Consider the following 6000-nt stretch of genomic DNA (forward strand, 5'->3'; position numbering starts at 1 on the left):
TGAACAGCATTTAGAGCAGTAATTTCCAGAGTTGGCTGCACATTGGAATCGGTGGAGGAGCTTTGCAATAGTACATATTCAAGGACATCACTCCAGGACTTTCTGATTCAGTACTCCTCTGGTGCGAGACAGGTATCAGCATTTTAAATAAATTCCAATGGTGATCAGAATGCACAACCAGCATTGGAACTTTTGCTGTAGAATACTGTTCAATGCACAGTTAGTGAAGTATTAACTAGCACATAAATGGGTACTGAAAAAAATAGCTTGGTTATGGTCCCATGGCTCGTGTTTTTGCAAGTGTATTTAGTAGAGAGCTGATTATTCTCTTCCATTTCTATTCTGAGCAGATGTTCATTCCTCATTCATGAGAAATTAGGGTTTGAATATCCTGCACCTGTTGCCAAATCTTACCAATGGCAGATTCTCAACCTCTTTCTCTATACATCTATTAATCCAGTACATAATGATTTCTTTTATGTTTAACATGTGCTTTTTCTGGCACGGAAAGATGTCCTCTATATAGCCCAGCTTTCCATGTGCACAAATGATGTTAGTTACTCAGCAGATGTCCAAGACAATGGTTTTCTGCAGAAGAACTGTATCCTGAAGATTAAACCATTTGCCTTGAGAAGTGGCCAGAATTTTGTTTTAACTTACTAAAAACCCTGTGAGAAACCTGCATGTATAATGCACACAGGGTGACCCAGATCATTGAACACATAGAATATTGTGGAAAAAACAAACATCCATTTATGGTATTCCCCAAATGGTGCTTTATTATATAAAAGGTATTATCTCTTTAGGTAAGTTGAACTGGCCAATCTGCTCTTTCTAGACTTTTTACTATATCTCTACTTCCTTTTGTCTACTGTTCACTGGTTTTGTCACTAGATGTTTTCTTACTTGGTGTCAACCCTAAGGATCAAGTAATCTCTTTCCAGATACTAATTAGTGATGAATACAGAGATGATAATTCTGTATCTTAATATAAAAAACTCTCAATATTAAAACATCTTACCAATATCTTAAGCTATATTGAATGATGATCCCAAACTCACATGTTAAAATAACATTGCCAATACAAGACATTCAGACTCCACTGGAGTCCTCTCTGTCATTTCTACTGTTAAGTTGCGTTGTAACTACACCCTGGAAGCACGTGCTCTGCTACCTTTCTTCATAGTCAGAAACCAGGGGCAATGTGCTCATCTGGAGACCTCCAGATTTCTAACAGTTTTGCTGACACATGGGTTCGTGACTGGATTTGCAAGTCAAGAAGATTTTAAAATCTCCTTGATAGAAACCACAGAGATGGAGAAACGTATTAGTGGTTGCCAGAAGTTAGAGAAGGTGGACAGGGGCAGGGGAGTGATTATGACTATAAAAGGGTCACACAAGGTATAATAGATCTTTATGGTAATGGGATAGGTGGTAGTTTCCCCAAGCTGCATATGTGATCAAAGGACATAGAATGGTAGTTCCACATTGTATCAATATCAATTTCCTGGCTTTGATAATCGTATTATGTATAAGAGGTAGCTATTGAGGGCAAATGCGGGAAGGATGCAAGGTACTAACCTTGCTCCTTTCTGCGAACCTTTAATTATTTCAAAATAAGAAGTTTAAAAAAGAAGTCCTTGTCAGAATCACTGTCCATTAGAGAGCAACACTCTCAAGCAGTGTGGAGGCTGTTTCTTCTAGAACTGGCATCGTATGATTTGCCTGCATTTTGGCTACCACATATGATAAATCTATCACTTTGCTCAACTTTTTGCCTGGCATTTTGTCAAGGCCTAGCCTTCCCAAATCAGACCAGATTTCTGCCTTTAATATTTGCTCTTATTCAATCTGCAATACCTAGCAGTGTCTGGCACATAGGAGGCATTTTGGCTGAAGGAATAAAGGCAGGAAAGATGGTCTTATCTATCCTACTAGAACTCTGAGTTCCTTGAGGGCTAGAACAACAGATTCATCTCTATCAGCAAAACATCTAGCATGGTAGGCAGTCAGTGAATGTTTTAAGAAGTAATAAATGGAATGTTATAAAAATCAGTGAGGATTACTGTTATTAATATTTTAAAGGCTCTTGCAATCTTCTGCTAAAAGGAGTTTTTCATCATTTCCATCAACCTCACCTTTCTTTATAAGAACTTTTATATTTTTGAATATGACTAAGGGCAACTTATTTTTAGCGAGGTCACATACTTCTGTATGTATGCCTATAAAATGGTACCGTTTTCTAAGATAGAAAATTATATTCAAAGCTTTTCTTGCAAATCACATCCCACAGAGATTCTAGATGGTCGTGGCATCAGCTCTGCTACTTTTTGAAATAAGGTAGTGAGGCACTAGGGATCCAGGAGAATGGCTGCTTGTTAACTGGTTGTTGCACAGATGGAAAAAATGAGGAGCCTCATCAGAAGACCAATGAGCTGCTGACGCCCCGTGCACAGGCCTTTCATACTCTGCTTACTGGCCCATTGGCAGTGTTTGAATCTTCAAGAAAGCAGCCTTTGTGTTTGGGAGGGTGGGGAGAAGATCAAAAAGACGCAGACCTGGCAAGTGTCTGATGCAAATTATACCCTAATTTTCTAGATGTTCCTTCTTTTTTTTTTTTTTTTGCGTTATGCGGGCCTCTCACTGTTGTGGCCTCTCCCCTTGTGGAGCGCAGGCTCCGGACGCGCAGGCTCAGAGGCCATGGCTCACGGGCCTAGCTGCTCCGTGGCATGTGGGATCCTCCCGGACTGGGGCACGAACCCATGTCCCCTGCATCGGCAGGCGGACTCTCAACCACTGCGCTACCAGGGAAGCCCCTAGATGTTCCTTCTCTTATTCATATTCTAATCCTGCAACTATTAGACAGGACCCCTTGGATACGAGTGACAGAAAACCTAACACAAACAGGCAAAAGGAGATTTTGTGAGCTCACATAAAAAAAACTCGAGTGAGACCTGAGCTAGGAGCCCAAACATTGTCATCCTGGCATGATTGATCTCCACTCTTAGCTCTGCTCTCACCTGTGTTGCCTTCATTATCAGGCTCCCCATGGTGACTTGCAGAATCTTCAGGCTTATGATTTCCCAAATTCAAGTACACTGGAAAAGACAGTATATGTTTTCCCAGTAAATTATGGACAAGTCCAAGGATTCACTCTGATTGGACTAGCTGAGGTTACATGTCCACTTGTGGACTAATCACTGTGGCTAAGGGGATTCTGTGACTCAATTGGCCAGGCCTGGGTCTTCTGCTCCATCAGTGGACTCAGTTCATTTCCAATTGCACTGAAGGAACAGCAACTAGAATATCGACTCCAAAAGGTGTTGGGGGTACCATTACTAGAAGAAAAAGAGATGCTGGCAAGCCCAAGCAATAAATACCAGGTATATCCTGTACACTGTGCTTTAACCCCACTTAGATCAGCTGCCTGCAATTTTCCAGTGTGCTTCTTTCCACTTTAGAGCCATTGCTTCTACCATCCTCCTTATGTCTTCTTGTCCAAATATGATCTTTCCTTCGAGGGAATATCCAGCTTAAGTGTTCCTTTCTTTGTCAATCCTTGGTCAAATGAATTTCTCCTGCTATCTGTGTTCATACAGTATTTTTGAACCTCTGCTCTAGCATCCATTATAGTCTGTTTGGTATTGTAATGACCTGAATTTATGTCTTTATTTCCCTAGGTAACCAGTGTTGTGAGGTTAGGTACTGAATCGGTTATAGCTTTGCATTGCCCACAGAGTACCAAGGACTCTGCCGTATGTAAATATATTCTTGCTAAATTATTGACTTGAAATTAATTTGAATAATTAATCTTTTTCCCATTTCAGCATGCTACGTCAATGGTCTGTGTTCACTCCTGCAAAGCTGCTCTAGGGCATGTACTTATATTTGAAGTTTTCCCACTTTTACTTTGACTTAAAGAAGTATATCTATCTATACTTATTTTTATATAAAATCATCCCTCAGTTGCTTACTTGTCTACACTAAGATTGGCTTTGAGTGAGTTTCTGATTGTCTTGAGGCTGGAGGGCTCTGACCCTTCCTTCCCATCACTTACATACTTCATAGATTTTATATCAGAAACCAAATTCGTTGTTCATGGCATGGCTTTAGCTATATAATCAGCCAGAATAAATAAATAACAATCAAATGGGGTCTTTATACAAGACAGATTATTTATATAATACAAATTATGTTCAGTATTTTATAATTCAACAGAATCTGACTGAAAACTCTTCTGACCGTTTGGAGCAGTTGCTGTTTTGAATGGATACTTAATGACACATCTTCCTTGCTAGTGAAGCTGCAAAGACCAGTGGTTAGTCCTACACTAGTGAGATAATTAGGATGAAAATGGGAAAATATTCAGTTCAGTGTCATATAGCTTTACTGAGCACTCACTATAGTTCCCTGTCCTTTGCTATGTGTGGATGATAAACAGGTGAAGAAGACATGGTAAAAACCTCATGGTTCAGGCCTATGCACAGAACCTTTATTAACAATGTAGTAATGCCAGTAACAGAGTTCCTCAGACTACTCTGGGAAGATGGAGAAGGTCAACTTAACCCAGAATAGGGACATATGGTAAAAGTTTCTGAATGTAGTTAATTATCTGGAATTTTTCAAATAGCTCCAGCTTGTGTCTTGGAGAGGTTCTTTGCTTGGCATCCATAGACTTGAATCTCCAGTCTGTCTATCTGCTCCATTAAATGCTACTGTCCTCCTCACACCATATATATGTGTATTGTTGCCTGGAGTTAATGAAACCACAACTACAGCAGAATCTTTCTATAACATAATATTTTTAAGAGCAAATATCTTTAGAGCAAAAAATAAACTTGAAAAGTATCTTATTTGTAAGATGAGGAGAGTTCCATACCTACCATATCCCTGGGGAAAATGGGTATTTGTTAAACTGTCTCTCTGCCAGGTATCAAAATTTAGCAGAGTGTGGACAAAGAATAAAGTTTCCAACTGGGGTCCCTTGACTTTGGAGGTGGTAGTTGGAGTGAAATGCATTTACAGACTTATATGTCATGCTGACGCATTAAACAAATGTGATATAATATTTACCCTAAATTTCACTTAAACTGTTAACAAACTCCCCTTCCAAATAAAATGAGCTGACATTGATTTGAAAGGCTTGCACATTCCAGTGCTCCATAAAGGCAGTCAACCTCAACCCATCAATAAACGTAGGGGGCTTCCCTGGTGGCGCAGTGGTTGAGAGTCCACCTGCTGATGCAGGGGACACGGGTTCGTGCCCTGGTCCGAGAAGATCCCACATGCCGTGGAGCAGCTGGGCCCGTGAGCCATGGCCACTGAGCCAGCACGTCCAGAGCCTGTGCTCTGCAACGGGAGAGGCCAAAAAAAAAAAAAAAAAAAAAGAGAGATAAATGTAGGGCACTACGTATTCAAGATGATTATGTATCTTGGGTAATTTTCAAGCATATATGAGACAGACCATATTATTAATAAACTAAGCCAAAGATTTGTTTCTTTTTCAGTGAAAACAAATCATTTAAAGTTGTCAGTCCAAATGTGTTGGTTTCTTTGGTAGTTATTTTTCCCCTGAAGTATCCTCTGGGATTTTGTTGAATTTTACAACTATTTTATAGAGCTCTTGATAGAGAGTTTCCTAGAGATGGAAAATCTTTTAAGTTAATGAAACTGTACATTTTATGATTACGTATATTCAATCTAGGAAAATGAAAACATAAATATAACTTCAAACAAAAAATGTTTCTTTATTTGAAATTGAGAATTTGCACCAGACTTCTATGCAATGAAACACCTTAAATGCAGTGATTCTTTCACCTGATCCTCTCTTCATTTCCCATACATCTACTACACATTTCTACTTGGCCATTTCATAAGTACAATATTTTCAAATCCCATCATTACTTTACCCATAAACTCATCCCTCCTGTGTTCCCACATCTGTATGTGACACCACCACTGAGCCATTTACTCAAGATTAATACTTATGAGTTATCCTTG

The sequence above is a fragment of the Mesoplodon bidens genome (genome assembly GCF_964165515.1).
Source record: "Mesoplodon bidens genome assembly, chromosome: X".
Classification (NCBI taxonomy): Eukaryota; Metazoa; Chordata; class Mammalia; order Artiodactyla; family Ziphiidae; genus Mesoplodon; species Mesoplodon bidens.